Source organism: Podarcis pityusensis (assembly GCF_964106645.2).
Source record: "Podarcis pityusensis genome assembly, chromosome: 10".
Classification (NCBI taxonomy): Eukaryota; Metazoa; Chordata; class Lepidosauria; order Squamata; family Lacertidae; genus Podarcis; species Podarcis pityusensis.
In genome coordinates, this window is record NC_138035.1 from 50,699,889 (window position 1) to 50,721,420 (window position 21,532).

Here is a 21,532-nt window from a genome sequence, read left to right on the forward strand (position 1 = left end):
ACTAGATGATCCTCAGGATCCCTTCCAACTCTGCAATTCCATGGTTGTTTAACCAGGATCCATTTGGATTTGGATGAAGCAAAACTTGGCCACGAGTTGCTCTTCGGTGTTGCTATTGCTGCTGGCACTATAAGTGAACAAATGATATCCCATTTGGCATGTGGAATGGAAGTAAGCGGCATGTGAAGTGGTTCCTAGAAGATGGGCCGAAGCAGCAATGAAACCTGCGCTTGTTGTGACCTGGTGCTGTTGTCCAATTTTGAATGGATGACCACTAGAGAAAGGGTTACTGGCCCCCAACCAATGAACTGGCAGAGTGAGAAGGCTTGATTACCATTTGACTAACTGTGTCACCAAGCACAGCGGCACAGCGGAGGGATAGCACCTAATCAACCGAGATCAAAAAGAATAGAAGCAATGGCTGAAAAATGGAATTCATTGAAAGCGTGGGGTTTCCTTTCATGGCGCACCTATCGATTCCCTTTCTTTTGATCTCTGTAGAGATCAACATGGGTCCACTGTTGTAATTCTCTGTGAATGCTTCTCTGTGGAGAGAGGACCTTTTAAGTTCCCTGTTCTGCAGTCTTTTGAATTTTCCTACCACTGAGAGAATAATCCCTGTGCCTCTTTCACAAGAAAACTTTGGCCACATTTGCTTTCGCAGAGAAACTATAAAGCATGCCATCCAGCTTAGAGAATGAGCAACTGCCGCTGCCTCGACATTTCCGCAGCTGTGTTATTTGGTTCCACCAAAATATTTCAGGGCCCGCTAAGTCTTGCCATGGAGGTTATATGCCATTGCTCCTACTGTATGAACCAGATCTCTGTCTCTAAGGACAGGTTTTCAAAAAGCATTTTAAAGTGCCTTTGACACGCAGGAAATTATGGAGCTGTTTGAGGGCATAGCAAGAAAATGGAGTTTTGAATGCTTTTAAAAAATCCTTTGCCATACTTTAGTTTCCTGGATTGCAGGGGGCCAGACTTCCAACTCTACAGTTCTATGGTGAATGCACAATCATATGTGACTTAAAGGTTTGCTGCAACAGGCCCTAAGGAATAGCAAAATTCTTTGGATGTCATGGTGACTATAGTTCTATTGTTCTTCTCCTTAATTGCATGAACAAAGAAGGCAGAGAAGGATGTTAAAGATTGATTCAAGTGATCTAAAATATTCATAAAAACCCATCTAAAAATATCAAGATCTATGATATGACAATTCTAGGCAGTTACTATGGAAAAGAAGCCTAAGAAATCCAGATTCTGGATCCATCATTTCGAGAGAGAATAGCCCTCTTACATTCAATGTGTTATGTACATGCAACGTTCTAGTAACTCAAAACGTCAAAGTGGGCTTTGATTCCCAACTACAGACTGCAGCAGAAATGCCACAATTGGAGTTTGCATTACTTCAGACTGTTGGAAGGCCATCTAAATTCAAGATGACTGATTTGCCACATGACCATGAAGAGACGCACAATTCTGTTCCAATCTAACTTGGAAGTGGCATCTAGAGAAATCCTGGCTTGGTACTCAACACTGCAGTCCAAGCAAGTGAAGCCTGAGAATCCTCCCTAAAGAAGACCATATGCCACCTGTGATCTACTTTCCATTATTAATGCCAGTGAAAATTAAGCAGAGCAAAAAAGAAAGAAACCCACACAATGTTTTCTTCTTTAAAAAAAATGTGGGGGATGAAAAAGCCAGTATTAATTTTTAATCTGTATATTTCAACAGACCATCTGTTAATCAGCTCCCAATTTATGGTTATTTAAGAAAAAAGGGGAGAGGAATTAGAAACAAGAATCAATATTAGCCAATCCTATTTGACTGCCTCATCCTTAGAATGCTCAAAAGCCATAAGATGAGAGACAACTTGTTTTGACATTGTAAATTAATGAGCATGAAATAGCCCACTCTTCTGGGCCACAGTTCAGGGTTATAAACATGAGACTCTGTCTGCAATCTGCTATATACTTCCTGGGAGTAAATCCTATTGAGCTCAGTGAGACTTGTTTCTGAGTTGACATGCATAGGATTGCATTCTTAAGTGTAAAATGATGAAAGCAACTCCTTTTGCAAAAAGAAAAAAAGTGGAGTTAACTTGCAGATAAATACATTCACCTTTTCAGTTTTGAAATTCTAGCTGCTGGATGATTATAAGGACTCCATGTTCTGTTGGACGTGGGGAAAACGTGTTCAAGTATCTGTAGCATTTAAGCATATATTAATAATGTAATGAATCAGGCATCTGTAGCTCATAAAGCACTCGCTGTGTTATGAGATCTAAAGAGGCACGTCTGCTTTTATCTCAGACTATCTGAGTCTAACTTCAGCTGACAGTGAACCTTAAACAATTTACACTGCCTTGATTCTCCTGTAGTCTCCCGCTGCCCTTAAGCTTAAAGAACAGTTTGGGGATAGGTTTCCACCATAACTGTCTGCCACCCAAAGCAATGCCCACTTGAATCTTCCCCACTAAGAACAATGCTGACAGGCAAGCGCAATGGCACTATCATTGCTGACTGAAATTAATTATAAAACATGGCAGGGGAAGAAAACTGAGTTAATGAAGGCGGGCAAACCATGTAGATGAAGAGTAAGGATACTACCATGCCTGAAAGTTGAAGCTAACCATGGTTGCATGCACTTGGTAGCTATGATATATCTTCTAGCTCACCATCTCTCAGAAATATTCAGTGGCATACAGGGATGGTCAATCTCTCAGTTTTGGTTTCTCTGGGTTTCTCATCCCCCCCCCTCCAGTCTCAGTTTCTGTTCTTCACACTTCCACATCACATTGCAATTTTAAAAATGTATTTCAAAAAAATCACGAGCAGATTTCGAATATGCACCTTTGTGTGTGTACGTGCATGTGCACGCGCCATTTTTCAACTATACGCCTTTTTGCAAAGTGCTTATCTCTAATACGCTGCCTTTTTGTATGTCAATGCATGCATTTGCTAGGCACCCTTCCCCCTAATATATGCATTCTTGTACACATGGCTGGCAAACTGCCCTGCAAAAATGGAAGAAGTGGAAATTTCTAAGAACGACTGTTTTGGTTCACATAGTGTTTTGGAAAGTGCAAATTAGGGAGGTTTGGCATTAAGTACAAACCTATTTGAATATCCCCTCCATCCATAGCAGCATATGAACATAGGAAGCTGCCTCAGGGACCATTAGTCCATCTACCCCAGTGCTGTCAACACTGACTGGCAGTGCCTCTCCAGACTGGAATCTTTCCCAGCCCTACGAGGGAATGGGAGGGATTTAACCTAGGTCTTTTTGCATGTAAAACATGTGTTCTCTGTTAGGCTATGATGTATTCCCATCCACATGTACTCTCATAAAACTACACTAATTTGCCCTGTTGAAATTAATGAGGAATATTTGCTTGCACAAAGCCTGCAAAGTTAACTGAAGCCATTAGCGCTTATTACTGGGTGGCTACATGGGAAGTTCACACAGCAAACTTTCGGTAGACCGCAAGATTATTAAGCTCCCTCGTTTCAAAAGCACCCCATTGTGCTGCCTGAGGAGATACCTCCACAACTTGGAGCAACTTCAGAAGCACCAACCAGTGCTGCGGCATGAGCAATAGCTATCAGAAAACAAAGCCCAAGTTCTGGTGCATGCTGGCAAGTCCTTGCACAGACCTGAAGGAGTCCTTGAGAGCATGACTTATTTCTACAGTGAAGGCATGACTAATAAATGTCAAATATAGAACTGTGTGCACTGAGAACAAGTAGGAATGTCTCTGTACTTTTCCTTTGCTCTAAGAACACTTAGTATCAGCTGGATGGCTAGACCATTCAACAGCAATCAGTTAGCCAAATTTCTTATTCATCTATACCATGCTTTGAAAGTAAATATTTCTGGCCTAAGAAGAAGTATTTATAGCATTAAATAGCTCTTGAGAACACAGCTCTAGTTGACAGAAAAGGCTACAGATAGATTCAGATAATAAAACAGCCAGATCACAGAAAATACCCCTCCAAAAATCAGCGGAATGTAATTTCTACTTCTACAGTGGTACCTTGGTTTTCAAACATAATCTGTTCCGGAAGACTGTTAGAGTTCTGAAGCGTTCGAAAACCAAGGCACAAAGTGTGGTCTGCAAATATAATAGAGACAATTGAGAAAAATAACATATACACTCAGCGGAAGCCGTTCAACTTCTGAAGCGCATTCAAAAACGGAATCATTTACTTCTGGGTTCACAACGTTTGAGTTCTGAAATGTTCATCAACGGGTACGTTCGAAAACTGAGGTACCACTGCATTTGCATTTAGCCACTGAAAATCCCAGGAATAAAGGTAAAGGACTGGACCATTAGGTCCAGTCACGGACGACTCTGGGGTTGCAGAACTCATCCTGCTTTACTGGCCGAGGGAGCCAGCGTACAGCTTCCGGGTCATTTGGCCAGCATGACTAAACCGCCAACCTTCTGATCGGCAAGCCCTAGGCTCAGTGGTTTACCAGGAATAGCCAATGTTTAAAATCCAACAAGGCAATGTTGCTCTCTCGGATAGAGACATGTGACTGTCCAAGACTTCCTAACCTAACACCCTCTCTCCCTTTTCAGCCACCAGGTTCTCTCTCAAAATTGCACTCCCTTGCAGTATTAGGGATTCACAGAGAAGGGAAGTGCTGTCTATGGTGCGGATGTCGTGACCTGTGGAGAAGAAACCCACGTGCGTGTAAAACGTGGCAAGTGTCGGTATTCCAAAGTGCTTTTTAATTTTTAGAACAGCTTCGGTCTACTTCCATCAATGATGAACTACAGGTCAGAAATGTTTTGCTTTGAAGTTGCCTGGACATTTGATGTTTATCTCTTTGGGAAGAAATAAATTAATGCTTTGATTCAATGAGTGTAGCATTATAAAACCAGCTACAACTGGCAAGCTGAGGACTACAACCTGGAGCTGGGGTGGCAGGCTGGATCTGACCAGAGTGCTGGATCCAGAAGTGCCTAACCCTTTGTGGGCTCACCTGCCCCTCAATCTCCTGACGTGGTTTAGCGTTCAAATAGAAAAAGGCTTCCTTTGCATCCACAGCTTGAATTCAAGTCATTCTTCCTTTGCAACCCCAGCCTGAACTGATTGAATCCAAGCCGCAGCTGCAAGGGAAACATTTTCCCCCTTGCAGCTGGTGCTTTCTAAATTTAATGCATCTTACTGTAGCCATGCAGAGCAACAGAAAAAGGTGCCCAATTTTTTAAAAATGTTAAATTTTGGCTGCAAAGAAAGAATCAGTGCGTTCCTGATTTTTCCTTTGCAAGCATCCTGAACTTTCCCAGAGCTGATGTCTTATAATGTCAGGCATGGGACTGGTGGGAATGGTCCACTACATATGGCCAGGAGTTTCCCCAGTTACTGCCCTAGAGAATGTGTGGTCTACAAACATTCATTACATTGTGCATATAGAATGTGGTGACTGAAGTAGTTGAAGAGAACTTGCACGATGGAACAACCACCCAGAAGTAAACCTGAATTCTCAAGAATTTACTTACGTTTTTTGTTGTTATTGCTATATATTTAATTATACCCAGCCTTTTCCCCTGATAGGACTCAAGGCAGCTTACAGATTAAACATACTTACCAATTTATATTTAGATCCCACCTAGATCAAGGAACCCAAGGTTGCATAGATGTAGTTCTGAGTTGGTCCCACACACAGGGTGTTCCTAATCTAGAACCCTTGTAAACTGCTTTGAGGTTCATGGAACAAGGTGGACTAGATGCCTTAGCTATCCAAAACACCTGTGGTCCTCCAAAGGTTGTTGTTGTTAGGAGCATCCTACTCTCGTGTAGGACCTTGGTAGAGACACATGCCTGGCTGGCATGTTCTCTCCCTCCTGGTCGATCGTTTGGGAGCTTCAAAAGCTTTCTTCAGCCCGAACATCACAGCGACTGATGCCAAAAGGCATTAGCAGGCTTAGGGATCCGCAGAGTATTCTCAGTTTGCGTAACAGAACTCAGTAGCACAGCATTTTGGCTAACTTACGTTTATTTACATATAATACACTCGGAGCATTCTGACTTAGCTCCTTCCACTTTCTCATCAGACAACAGAGGAAAGAACAAATGACAATAGTCCCGCTTCACAGAAAACAGTAACACAAACATCCTGTCTCTGTCACTTCCCACACTGTGGAATGAAAACATACACCGTCATGTGATGGACAACAATCTCATGACTGCAATCACGGAGCAGGAATCTTAACAGTTGTAGTACAATGGCTATTGTCCTTGGTCCTTGATCATGGTGGCTGAGGCTAATAAGAACTAGAGTCCAATAACACCTGGAGAGCTATAAATTCCCCACTGATGTCCCAAAAGATGACAGTAGTGAATTGCCTTGAACGTAATCCTGTGGTACAGCAGTGAAGACATTGATATTTTCCATTGGCACTACCCAGCTCAGTCTATGGTACACTGGCATAAGTGTAATACTCTTACAAATGAGCAAATCTCACCATGAGACATTTTTAGACACAAGTCACTGGCGATTGTACTCTCATAAAAACAAGGCTGTGAAGTGATGCTAAAGGCATTCCATTTCTGGATGAAAAGTTTATATAAGCAGGCAGGTCCTGAAATTTTTTAAAAAAATAAAATCTGACCCATAGCCTTAGTGGGACATATGACATTATATACTGAAATATTTAAGGTTGTTCTCAAGTTGTTTGGCACTGGGTCTATTGTTAACATATATTGGGGGGGGGGGGTCGACAACACTTAACAACAGAGGTGTAGCCTTTAAAAAATTAACTCATTCCACTTAGTATTATTGATCCCCATGCAAGCTCCACTGATATAATTACAGACTACAAAAGCAGCAGGGCTTGGTGGATTGTGCCTTCAGTTCCAGGAATACACTGAATCGTAATAAGCACTTGCAAGAAGCAAGTTTATTGCTGGTTGAATTTTATTCAATTTTCAAAGTGTTGTCTCCAAGGCACTTTCTGGAAATTACTTATTATACATGCTAGAAGGATGCAATCTGCCACTGAATGATCAATTATTTCAATTGTATGCTTTAAAAGAATGATATTCAAGTAGGGGATATTATTCAAGAGTAGAAAAAAGATAGGAAATATTCTGCCCACACACCCAAACTATCAAACAGCTGATCTTTTTCATCTCGTAGCTCAAGCATTTATTTTAAGTCCTATCATCAGATCAGTGTCAGGTCCCTTGCAGTTAAATTGGCCGACACAGTGGTAGTCATTAAAGAGATGCATTCAATAAAGAAAAAAATCCAATTACCTTTTGCATTAGAGGAATCAAATTCATTTTCTGATGCTCATGAAGGACAGTCATTTGCGGATGCTGGTACATCAAAGAAAGTACTTGACATTGTCACAACATACCAGACAATAACATGGTGGTCTTGTTTGGACAAAAAGAATGTGATCATTGTCATTCCAACAATTTGTTCGGGCTTCTACCACTGTGTGTGTGTGTGTGTGTTGGGGGGCGAGTAAAACCACACTTTTTAACGTGGTAATTTAGTTAATTAGCAATAAGTAGGCACCTATAACAGCAACTTTTTGTTCAACCTACAACTGCTATTCACATGATATTCTTCATCATGATATTCCTTCCTAATGAAATATATTATCCTTTACTCTTCTCATTCTGCTTGTTCAGGTTCCCCTGCAGTGCATTGGACAGTATCCAACTCTCTTGTCCTGTCAGCACAAGGATTTTTGCTTGTGCAATGGGACTTCCCCCCATCTTCTCTCCCCATGCCCTCCCAATATCGCCATTGTAGAGATGGGACCATTACTTAACACTACCTTGAATACAAGCCAAAAGCTAGCATTTCATTGGACCTCTTCTTGGCCTTTGTCCTGCTCGGCTTTCATGATCAAAAAAGTAAACAGATTCTGTTTTGTTTTTTAATGTGAATTTGTTCAATTGCACCCATTAATCTAGAGACACGTGTGTGTGTGTGTGTGTGTGTGTGTTTGCACTAATTTATTTTAGAAGACAAATGTAAAACAACCTCACTGTACCAGGATCAATTTCATCATCAAATTCCTTACCCACTTTTGCAGCACAATGAACCTATTCTTTTTACAGTACAGTAGGTGTGATTGTGCAAGATCAGTACTTGATGGTTTTTAAAAATAACATTACAAAATCCTTAGTGGCAGGGAAAGGTAAAAAGCAGATATATAATGCAGGAAATGTAGAAATTAGCTCCAAAGCAGTGAGAGACACAGCACAGGGTGAATGAACTGGGACAAGATTGCTGGTTCAGATGTACCCCAGTCGTATATCTCAGAAATCCAGTGATCTGTTTAGTAAACAGTCTTCTGTGTTTGATCGGACTAGGAAACGGTGGAGCCTATAATGCAGGAGGTGTGCAATCTGATGTACAAGATAATGCGACTGGCAAGAGAGAGAAAAGAGGAGATCATATATTGTTTTCTCGTAAAGCTTGGAAATGTCACTGTACTAATTGTGTTAGCTTATACAGTGGTACCTCGGGTTAAGAACTTAATTCGTTCTAGAGGTCCCTGAAACTGTTCTTAACCTGAGGTACCACTTTAGCTAATGGGGCCTCCCGCTGCCGCCACGTGATTTCTGTTCTCATCCTGAAGCAAAGTTCTTAACCTGAGGTACTATTTCTGGGTTAGCGCAGTCTGTAACTTGAAGCATCTGTAACCTGAGGTACCACTGTAATGGCTGAATGCAAAAAAACAAAACTTAGGCTCCCTTTGTGCATAACTATGATCTATCAGAGGAAACAGAGTACTTCAAAATTACACAGCACACGTTGATTCATGTTTGTTGTTCTTGAAAGGCACAAAGGGCACAGTCAAATCTGTACTCAGTGAAAATAGAAAATTAGCATTTCATGCACTTCCACGAAGGACCACAACATCTATTTTTCAAAACACACTCTACAAAGGCAATCTAAAATTCTTCAGCAGGTCATTGCTCTTTCTCATTAGGAAAAGCTTAAAATACAGTAATTTATTATCAGTACAGGTTTTGTAGGAGCTCCCACAAAATCAACTATTTTCTAGGAAGTGGATTCTAGTATACATTATAGAGTATTCTCTCCATGGTTATGATGGCGTATGTATTATCGAATGCTACAGCTTTGTAGGATTATAAGAGATATCATAGGATGACACCATAATACTATGAAGCTGTTTTTGCAGTGGCTGATCATAGGTTGTATGACAAAAGTCATACACTGAGTCGACACAAGTCTCTTTGACCCAGCGTCTCTCAGTGGAGCAGCGAGGGAGAAAATTCCAGAAATCCCCCCTTCTCTCTGAGGACTCCCCAAACAGAGGGTTAGGAAGCCCTTCAGAACAGTATGGGAAGTTCACAGGATCTGCTAGCGATAAGGAAACTGGTCTCTCTTATTATTCTAGTGGTGGAACCCTCCATGGGATCAAATAGGTTTTTAACAGCAGAGAGCCACCATGTTCTATGTACCACTGTACCATATACGATTCCCTGAATTCCCACTTGTGATGGATTTCAGGAAGTGGGAATTCTGTAACCACACAGCAAATTGGATGTCAGATGGCGAAGAACTATATTCCCAAAGTCAACTTATATTGCCCATCCAAAGGTCACTCTTTATTGAGCACCCCCCTGTTATGATATCAGCCTAAACTGTTCAGGTTGAGAACCAATCTGGTCTGATGGGAAGAATGTTAGATTTCAACATGGGAAACACTGGATTAAAATCCACTTCATCTGAGTTGCGTTGTAAACATTCATACAAAGTTCTTGCCTACAGTGTTAGACACAATGCCTTTTTGTTGCCTGCTTACATGAATTAAGTTGCTGGCTACTCATTAAAATGTACCTTTGCCTTAGATATTCACAGAATGACCTACAATTAAGCTATGTATTTAAAGAAGTCCAGCTTCTCATAAAAAGAAACAGGGGTTTTTCCCCCCACACTGCCACACAGTCAGATTTTTATTAGATTTGCTGCTTGTAATTTCTAGACAGTTATTACTATTCCTGTGTTCATAGCAGATATGTACAATCTTTGCTTTACAGCTGCTCTTGTTTGTCATCTCAGCTTACTTGATTAAGCTTTTTTAATCAGTGTTTTGCATAGGATTGTGCACCTTCTGTTGGAAATCATGCTTGGCTGGTATTTAGTAAAAGCAATTGACTGATGTTTTATCTAGGCATGCCCTTTCCTGATCCTACCTCTTAGAATCAACAGTCTTTAACACTGACTTTTCCTTATTTACTGTGCTATAATATAGACCTGACAGTCATTTTTAAATCTTTCCATAATGATGTTGGTAAGCAGCTCCTGATGATGCCATTAAGCTGTTTACATCTAGCATTTAGCTTAATGCCTTAGAGAATTGCAGGATTTGACTGCCTTTTTAAAAACTTGTCTTTCAGCCTGATTCAATGAGCGCAGGGATATTTAGGTTCGGGTAGAACATTGCCTGCGATGCAAGGCAAAGTCACATGTGGCACTGCATTGCCATTATAATGTTGCCACATCTAATTTGCGACATTATGATGGCACAGCACTATGCAATGGTGCTCTCATGTTCAGTGTGTGGTAGCACACAACACTGTTACCTAGAGGGAAAATATTACTGTAGATATTTTCCAAGTGCCCTTCATTTATCATTGCAGGGTGGTGTGTAACAACATTACAATCACATACAATGTAACACATACAATATTCTGTGAACCGCCCTGAAATCCCCAGATATAGGGCGGTATATAAATTTAATCATCATCCTCAACAACAACAACAATACAGGAGTGAATAGCCTTTTGTGGACACATTGTCCCACAGCAACCTCCGAGCTTCAAAGTGTTTGTGGTGGAAATATAAAAGTGCTCATGGCTAGTCCTGGTCAGTTGTCAGGCGTCAGAGGATCCAACCTCCCATGGCAGGTTGCCAGGAATGGATAAGACAAGGAAAGTTCTTACCAATGCTTTTTATTCAATATTCACAGAGAGAGGCTTAGAAATGCAGTCTCTTGTAGCAAAGGTGTTGCTCAGAGTGAAACCCCATCCCCTCTATCTCTCTCACTTCCTCATGAGTCATCGCTATAGGTGTTGAAAAATGCCTTTTGCCTTTGAGATCTCTGCTCTCCTATTTTCAATGCCCGCCATATTCTGGGAGGGGGGGTCTGGAATGCTTTCTAAAGACACTGAGTCTGCCAGCTGTCTTTCCCCTTCTTCTTCTTCTTCTTCTTCTTCTTCTTCTTCTTCTTCTTCTTCTTCTTCTCCTTCTCCTTCTCCTCCTCCTCCTCCTCCTCTCCCATTATTTCCCAGCTTTTCTCCTCATCTGCCTCTGAGCTGTGACCTCCCTCAACCCCCTGCTGTAATTCTGAACTGTCTTCTTCTTCTCTGGAAGGGTCAGGCTAGGGAAGCGGTCTCCAACATTCCTCCTTTGCCCAGTCCCTGACAGTAATGTATCGATACATCGTCCGGGATCGGTTTGAGGGTCAGATTGCAATGACATTTTGACCCAGCGGTATATCATAGGTGGGGCTTGCTGACAGCCGCACCTTAGTGGCCGGCTGCATCCTTCCTCCCTGCACCGGGCACTGGTGGCTGCAGGGGCGGCTTCACCCTGGTGCCTTGTGGGGCCAGAGCCAGTGCTCCTTCCTGTTCAACACCTTTAGGCGCCAGGCATAAACATTCCATTTTAGCCAGGCTTTTGGTTCAGATGTTATTAGGTTGTTGTTTTTATTTTGATTATATATATATTGTGGTTTTAGATTTTGATTTTGTTCTGTGAACTGCCCTGAGACCTCCGAGTATAGGGTGGTATATAAATTCTAATAATAATAATAATAATAATAATAATAATAATAATAATAATAATGTATCACTATATTGCAGTGTTTAGCTGATGCTGAATCACAGTGTTGAAAACCTGATATCACCCAGCCCTACTCATGGCCAGAGCGCAAAAGTGGATGTGGCCAAAATGTTATTCCCACGTCCCAAAGGATAATTGAGGGCTCTTGGAGGCACAAAACCGTTTTGGAATCACCAAATCTCATCAGCAAAGCTTCGTGAGTCACAAAAAAACCCAGTGGCACTACGGTGGGAGAGTTATAGAAGCAATCCATAAATGTATCTATGCAAATTTTTTTAAAGTCTTGGAAGGGGCTCGTTGGGGAACTACACTTCATATAAAACCACAAACAGTAGGGTGCCCAAACCAACCTAGATTTAAAACCAACAAATGTTGGAGAGCAGGGGATCGCAACACACCTGGAAGTCAAGACCAAAGCAAATTGGATCCCAACACCTGATTCAGCAAAAGTGGCTGCTATGAGAATTAGAGGATAAGAGGGAAGGAATGGGGGACAACCTATCTATCAGATAAGGATTCCGAAAACAGCACAGCCAATTACATCTATGCAGTCCTACATGTCTAATATGTATCACAAAAGTTTTAAAGTGAAACCACAGCTATTGGGCAGTTTGGGGCATAGATTCCCCTCACTGGTGCGACACTCTGTTCTGTCACGCACTCCTATCTGTAGGGTCAGAGGCATGAAGCTTTTGAGCCACTTCCTTTTTTCAAGAATAAACACTGGCATTTAAGTGCATTCTCAGGTTCCCTTGCAGCCACTGCCTTCCTTCAGGAAATTCATGAGGCAGAGATGCTATGACCTTTAAATGGCCCCTTGAAACTTTTATGTATACCCAAGCTTTCCTGGGCTTTGGGTCTTAATTTTTAATGTTTTTGTTTTGTACACTGCACGGTTTTATTTGTGCTACACAGCTGCTTTAGGGTTTTATCTCATTTTTATCTAGTTTTTCAGGACGTTTTCCTGAATGTTGCTGTTGTATTTTTATTTAAACATCTTGGAGATTTTTTTATATCATTTTTAATAAAATAAATACATAAATAATTAACCCTCTGCCCCTGCCTTCTCCCCATTATTGTCCTGGCCAGCATGAGCGTATAGACCTTCATAGATAAATAGATATTTGCATCAGCCACTAGCTTTTGCAATTTGACTATAAAATACAAACATACATAAACAGCTAAGCAGCTAAAATTACAGTGGCTTCAACCACCAATCTTTCCAGGCCCTGGTTTAGGACTGCATACCCTCCAACATTTCTCTGATGAAAATAGGGACGTCCTATTCCATTATTATTATTACTACTATCACTATTATTTTATTTATACCCTACTTATCTGTCTGGGTTGCCTCAGCCACTCTGGGCAGCTTTCAGCATATATAAAAACATAATAAAACACTGAAAAACTTCCCTATACAGGCTGCTTTCAGATGTCGTCTAAAGGTTGGCTCGGGGGTTGCATAACTCCATACTCTCCAACATTTCTCTGATGAAAATAGGGACATCCTACGGAAAAGCGGGACATTCCAGGATCAAATCAGAAACTGCGATGGCTTCTGTAAATCTGGGACTGTCCCTGGCAAATAGGGACACTTGGAGGGCCTAGGATTGTTTTGCCTGACTACATCTACAGTTAGCATTCGCACAATCCAACAGTAAATCATCAAAGACTGTGTCTACAAGCAAAAATCAAAGCTCTTTCAAACCACAGATGCCCATATACTGGTTGCAGCATCTTATATATTCTTAAAAAACCAATTCATAACAATAAATTGCCTGAAACTGTTTACTTATTTTCCATGGAATTTACTTCAAAGTAGAAATACTTCATATTTCAGTGCCAGCTTGAAATATTAAAAAGCACTACTGGTATATAACAAGACCGTCACACTTTAATTTGGTATGAACTGACAACAGAAAGTTTGTTTTATAATGGCTAGGAAACAATCAAATATTAAGGGGGGAAACTTGTCATGAGTTACTTTTCTCTGTATCAGTAATATTCATCAGCAGATTTCCTGTTGCCATCTGTGCCTACAAAGAACCAAAAAGCCCAACAACAACAAAAACCCAACAACAGAGGAACTAACACCTAATTAATTTTTTTTGAAGGTACTACTGCAGCACAGATTAGATTCAAACTCTCTCTTACAAATATTTTTAATAGCTGATTAAAAAATACACAAATATATTATTTGTGTTGTCAAATGCACACACACACACACACACACACACACACAGTGTCAAAACTATATTTTTAGCCATGGAATCTACTAAAGCCCACACCACTTTGCTTTTTATTTATGTTGGCAAATGAAAGAGAAGAAATCTCGGGGAGCTGAGCTTCTCTCACAGTGCTTCAAAGCCTCTGTTCCTACACAGCTGTTCCTTCTATCATGAGGTTTTGGGTTTTTTAAATGTTTATTCTACTGGGTTTATATTGATCCCTGCAGTAGCTGAACCTTAATTGTCTCAGGTTTTACTCTTATAAACAAGCCATCGAATATTGTGGAAATGCAATTTAAAGACTAGAGCAGAGATAGTTGAGAAAAGAAGAACCATCATTTTTGATAAGACCAAAGGCCGATCTAATCCTGCATCCCAAAGTGGCCAACTAGATGCTTTCAGGAAGCTCACAAGACAAACAAGAAGATAATAGCCCTCTTTCACTGTTGACACCCAGCAACTGCAAGTAGAATGTAACTATAGTTACTAATAGCCACTGATATGCATTTATCAACTCCCCCTTTAAAACTATCTAAGTTATGTCTGAGTCTTACAGTTAAGTTTGACTCTTCTAGCACCAATTAAGGACAATCCAATTGCTTGTCACACAAGCTATCACAGGTCAGAACCCCAGCAGACTCTGGCCTATGAACACTTATAGCACAGGAAATGCACTAGTTAAGGTGTCACAAGAGTATTTATTTTCTTCTCCAGCAGATAGCCCTTCTGGAACCTAAATTTCAGCCCAAATTAGTAGGAAGGAAGAAACAACCAAATAAACTTGCAGAGGATTCTGCATCCCAAACAAGAGGTGGACTCTTTAACTCTACAGCAGGAGCAGACTTTGGTCTTTCAAATTTCAGCAGCGCTCTGTGCAAAGCCAAAATTTGGTGCCCTCCTGCCTCTTGCCTTGCACTCTGCTCAATTCACTACACCATAGTCGCAATGCCCGGCAGCAACCCCTAGGCTCAGCACCCAGTGCAGCAGAACCAGTCATACTGCCCTAAATCTGCTTCTGCCCACAGCAATCATTCCAGTTCGGAAACAAGAGCAGGAGTTTGACTGTAGGTGAACTAAATAATCCCCAATGAAAGCAGGCTGCAAAATACTTGCCATAGTAAGAAGTGAAACAACCTACTGTATTTTTCTGTATATAAGACGCCCCCATGTATAAGACACCCTCTATTTTGGGTATTAAGAAAACACCCATGTATAAGATGAGCCCCAATTTCAAACCTTACTTTTTGGTTAAAAAAAAAAAACTCTAGTCATATACACAGAAAAATATGGTATTTACTGGTCAACAGTAATGGAATGGGCAGGAGCCTTGGACCCTCTCAGGAATCTAGACTGAGGGCTTATCCCATGCATTACAAAATGTATACAAAGTTAGTGCATTTGTTTCCATGTAGCAATTGGATTTTACACATTTGTAGATTCTAGGCCATATGGGATTATGTGGCACACTTGGTTGGCAATGTAGTATAGTTCTATGTTGGGGGTTCTCCATCCTCCGACTGAGGTGGGGTGGGGCTTGGGGGCTTATTCTTGGCTTTTTGTGTGAGAAGATAAACAAATGTTTTTTCTGCCATTTGCAGAGTTGGATTGGTGGAATCCAGATTAGAAGGGTTTGGAATAGGTTAATTTTGGAAGGGTGGCCCTCTAGTTATGGTTGAACTACAACTCCCATCATCCCTGACCACTGACTGGGGCAGATGAAGTCCAGCAACATGTAGAGCCCGCCAGATTCAACATCCCTGTTCTAAATGCACGTACTATGGGTTAGGAAGCCATACTTATCTTGGTACAGGTAACACTGGGACTTTGGGATGGCTCACTCATAACCACCCCTTGGTCAACAAAGGTTGTGCCTACTTCCCATTGATTCATTTTAGTTCAGCATCCACAACAACAAACAATAAAATTCTTCAAACTATAGTACCTACATTAGCAGCAGAATTGTAAATACCACCTTAATAGGTTGTAATGCTAAATGTAACTCACTGTGGATTTTGGTGGCACTATTTTCATCACACAGAATGCAAACGGTCTTCCATCTCTATTATTTCCCCCCTCAAACCAAAAATAGTGCAGAACAAATCAGGATTATACATTGTGTGCTATTAAATTCAATTGCAGACATTCCCAGTTATTTAGAGCTTTTTTAAAAAAATGTTTTAAAGCCTTTTGTAATCTCTCAATTTTGAGTTAAAATTGCCTCAAAATAACCCCCCTCAGAATTTCCATTTTTGAAGACTTTTATTATATGCTAAAGAAACTACCTACAGATCTGCTCATTGCATAGTTGGAAAGCGGAAGGCTGAACACAAATGTACATGTATTGCCACAAATGTACTTGCACACTTGACTGCTTTCTACTATTCTCTAAAATACATTTATAACCGTTTATGACTTACATGGAGTGTGTAGGTTTATATTGTATACCTGGCAACTGATTCAAACTATTCAATTGATAGGTCATCAGCCTTTCAACTGGGTTAATTGTGATGCACTAGTCAAAGTTAATTCTGCCATTTGCCTTCCTGATATAGTTACTTGTTGAATTGTGGGAGAAAAGCTCATACAGTCCCTTCAATTTACGGTTATACTTTCCTTCCAGCATATGGCAGTCACTACGCTTAAAAGCAACCAATTCTGCTAATTCAAAGGACTAAAGATCAGCCTGCAACAAAGAGAAAATTCAAAGGAAGCTACATCTGGCAGTACAATGAAGGCATCATCTGATTACTCCTTTATTGCAGGCCCATTTTCATGTGTGCACTAAAGTGAACTGGGGGGGGGGATAGATGGATCCCTGTCAATCGCTAGAAATTGCTTCCCCCTGCTGCCAAATCAATCAGATGGTTAGTTCACAGAATTCTTCATAGGCTGGAGATCACTTTTGGCCTTGCGAATTACACCTTTATAAGGTCCGTGCCTCTTTAAAAGCAAAAGGGAAAAAACAGTGCCTACTCATAAAATAAGGAGTGGTATGTGTTAAGTTGTGGGTGAACATATCAGACGACACAGCAATTCTTCAAACAGCTCTTGTTTATTCACAGGCCAGAACAGAACTGAACTGAAGGGTTCAGTCAGCCTGCTTATATAGAGCTCCAGTACAACGTAACTGTAACAATTTTCTAAAACTATCCAATCACTGAATGTCACTTTCGATCCCTTATTTGCATAACTATCTACAGTATCCCCCTGCTGGCCCAGGGTGAGAACTGCAGTACATAACAGTATGAGACACCTGAGGGTCAAGTGATTATTTTTAACAAAGCCCCTCCCCTTGTTGACTCCTAATTAAGATTCCTTCTTTTTTCTTTTTTTTTTAATATATATTTATTCAAGTTTTTCAATACATAAACATATTTAAACAAATAACATTAATTATTTGACATCTTTTCATCATTACTTTGGACTCCCCCACGCCTCCCGCACACACTTGCATCGTTAAAGAATTGTTTCCAAACAAATTATCATTTTGTTCATAATCTTGGATTTGATCATTAGCATATAGTTTAAACTTAAATCTTATTTAGTGGTAGACAATTACTTCTACTCTGACATCCCAATCAACATTCGGCCAAATTACAATACTTTTGCAGATAAGTCTTGAATTTCTTCCAGTCTTCTTCCATCCTCTCTTCTCCCAAGTCTCGAATTCTGCCGGTCATCTCAGCTAATTGCATATAGTCCATCAGCTGCATCTGCCATTCTTCCAGCGTAGGTAGATTTTGAGTTTTCCAGTTCTTAGCAATCAGTATCCTTGCTGCCGTTGTTGCATACATGAAAAATGTTCTGTCCTTCTTTAATACACTCTGGCCGACAATGCCCAAGAGGAAGGCCTCCGGTTTCTTAGTAAAGGTGTACCTAAACACCTTTTTTAACTCATTGTATATCATCTCCCAAAAGGCCTTCACTCTCGGGCAAGTCCACCAGAGGTGAAAAAAAGTTCCTTCATTTTCCTTACATTTCCAACATTTATTGTCAGACGAATGGTATATTTTGGCCAATTTGACTGGGGTCATGTACCATCTATATATCATTTTCATTACATTTTCCTTCAAAGCATTACATGCAGTGAAGTTCAGCCCAGAGGTCCATAACCTTTCCCAGTCTTCAAACATAATATTATGCCCAATATCCTGTGCCCATTTTATCATAACCGATTTGACCATTTCGTCTTGTGTGTTCCATTTCAGCAACAAATTATACATCTTTGAAAGTACTTTAGTCTTAGGTTCTAACAGTTCAGTTTCCAACTTTGACTTCTCCACCTGGAATCCTAACTTTTTGTCATTTTTAAATACTTCTTTAATCTGAGCGTAGTGTAACCAGTCCCGCACTTTATCTTTCATTTTCTCTAAACTCTGCAATTTCCAATTGTTACCATCTCTTTCTAATATCTCCCAATATTTTGGCCAATTGGCCTCCATATTGGCTCTTTTTCGGGCCTTAGCCTCTAGGGGTGACAGCCACCTCGGAGTTTTATTCTCCAATAAGTCTTTGTATCTTATCCAGACATTAAATACTGCTTTCCTGACAATATGGTTCTTAAAGGCCTTGTTTGTCTTAACCTTGTCATACCATAAATATGCATGCCATCCAAATGCATTATTAAAACCTTCTAAATCTAATACATCCGTATCTTCAAGAAGTAGCCAATCTTTTAGCCAGCAGAAAGCTGCCGCTTCGTAATACAGCTTTAGGTCTGGCAGGGCAAAGCCCCCTCTTTCTTTTGCATCCGTTAATATCTTAAACTTAATTCTGGGCTTTTTGCCCTGCCAGACAAATTTGGAAATATCTTTCTGCCACTTCCGGAAACACTCTGTCTTGTCTACAATCTGTAGTGTCTGAAACAAAAATAACATTTTTGGCAATACATTCATCTTGATGGCAGCTATTCGGCCTAACAAAGAAAGTTTTAATCTTGACCAACTATCCAAGTCTCTCTTAATTTCTAACCAGCATTTTTCATAGTTATCTTTAAATAAACTCAGATTTTTTGCTGTTATGTTTACCCCTAGGTATTTCACTTTCTTGACCACCGTTAACTCTGTCTCCCTCTGAAACCGTTCCGACTCAGTATCTGTCAAATTTTTCCCCAATACCTTGGTTTTTTGTTTATTTAATTTAAATCCCGCCACTCGACCAAAGTTTTGAATCAGTTGTAATACTCTTTTCGTACTAGATTCCGGCTCCTGTAGTGTCAGAACTAGGTCATCTGCAAACGCTTTAAGTTTATATTGTTTCGCTCCGACCTGGATCCCTTCCACCAGCCGATCCCCTCTAATCATATTCAGGAGCACTTCCAGAACCGAGATAAATAGTAGTGGGGAAATCGGACAGCCTTGTCGTGTACCTTTTTCAATTTTGAACTCTTCTGTAACCACATTGTTAACTATCAGTTTAGCCTTTTGTTCTGAATATATTGCCTCAATCCCATTCTCAAACCCCCGTCCCACTCCCATTTCTTTTAGATTCCCTTTCATGAATTTCCAGGATATGTTGTCAAAGGCCTTCTCCGCATCTATAAAGATTAAAACTGCTTTAGTATTTATGTTTGTTTGCAAAAGTTCCAATATATCTATGATGTTCCTTGTATTAGCATACATATGTCTACCTGGGAGAAAGCCTGCCTGGTCTTTATGAATTACTTCATTTAGAACTTTCTTGAATCTACGTGCCAAGACATCTGCAAATATTTTGTAATCCACATTTAAAAGGGAAATGGGACGGTAGTTCTTTAGTTGTGTCTTTTCACTTTCCGATTTTGGTATCAATGTGATAAAAGCTTCTTTCCATGATTCCGGCGCCTTCTTCCCCTCCATAATTTCATTGCTGACCTCCAACAATGGTTGTATCAGGTAGTCTTTCAATGTCTTATAGTAGATGGAGGTCAGCCCATCTGGCCCTGGCGATTTGCCCTGTTTCATGTTCTGGATGGCCTGCTCAATCTCTTGTCGTGTTATTTTACCATTCAAAATTGTTTTGTTTTCTTCTGACAGCTTTGCTAATCCATTTTTATCCAAGAATTGTTTAATCTCAATTTCATCTTGTGGCCCTTGAGTATATAACTTTTTAAAATATTTCTGAAAACACTTTCTGATCTCTCCAGGGTTCTGGATGCTTCTTCCTTCAATCTCTAGGTTTGTTACCGTATTTAGTTTTTGTCTCTTCTTCAACTGCCAAGCTAGCAGTTTTCCACATTTGTTAGCCGATTCAAAAGTTTTTTGCTTCATTATTTTAATCTTCCATTCTATTTCCTGGTTTATCAATTTAGAATATTGTGCTTGATAAAGTTTAATTTCTCGTAGAGTCGGCTGGGACTTTGGGTTAGATCTTAACTTCTTCTCTAGCTCTTTAATTTTTTCCAAAATTTTGTCCTTCCTTTCATTCTGTGATCTTTTCTTTATGGTATTCTGTTGTATCAGGAACCCTCTCATCACGGCCTTGCTTGCGTCCCATATAGTTCTTTTTTCCACCCTGGTGTTCATATTAACCTCAAAATAGTCCTTTAGAGTTTTTTGGGCCTTCTTTACAATCTCTTGGTCTCTAAACAGGCCATCATTCATCTTCCATCTAAAGGAGCCGGTTGGGATCAGTGTCATATCCATTCTCAGTGCGTTGTGGTCGGAGCATGTCTTTGGGCAGATTTCCACCTTTCTAATCTTAGGTGCCAGACTTCTAGTTATCCATATTTGGTCGATTCTTGTCCAAGTCAGTTGGGCTTCAGAGAAGAATGTTCCTTCTCTTCCCAGGGGGTTTCTCACTCTCCAAATATCAATCCAGTCCATATTGTCAGTCATTTCAAAAAAGGTCTTTGGTAGTCTTCCCTCTTTAGTAACATTTTGATTCTGTGACTTATCCATATTGGTTGATACGACTCCATTCATGTCTCCCATCATGATGATGTTGTTGTAATCCAGATAATCCAGCATAGTCTCATGCAACTTCTTATAAAAATCCGATTTTCCTTCATTTGGGGCATAGATTCCTAATATCAAAATTTTTTCTCCTTGATGTTGTATTTCTATTGCCAAAATTCTTCCATTTTCATCTTTAAACAGAAATTTAGGTGAAAGGCTCTCTTTTGCATAAATCACTACTCCTCTCTTTTTGACTATGTCAGAAGATATAAATTCCTGGCCGAGTCTTTTATTTATTAACACTTTTCTGTGGAGCCTAGTCACATGTGTTTCTTGTAAACAAATAATGTCCAATTGTTCTTTTTTTAAAATGTGAAAGATTTTTCTCCTTTTCTCCGGACTGTTGCAGCCATTTATATTCCAGCTCAGAAGCTGCAGAGACATCCTGAATAAATCTGGTTATTCTTGCTGGGGTGGTACCTTGTTCTCCGGTCCTTGAGGATCCGAGGGCGCAGGCTCCCCTGAAGGTTCGGGCCCTGGTGCTCCAAGTCCTTTGTGAAGATCTTCTCCGTGTGCTTC

General features: G+C 40.3%; 1 protein-coding gene across 3 annotated transcripts in view; it reads right to left on the bottom strand.

Annotated features, from left to right (window-relative positions):
• TMEM117 (transmembrane protein 117) overlaps positions 1 to 21,532 on the bottom strand; it is a 244,250-nt gene that overhangs the window by 103,759 nt on the left and 118,959 nt on the right. The window lies entirely within an intron of this gene.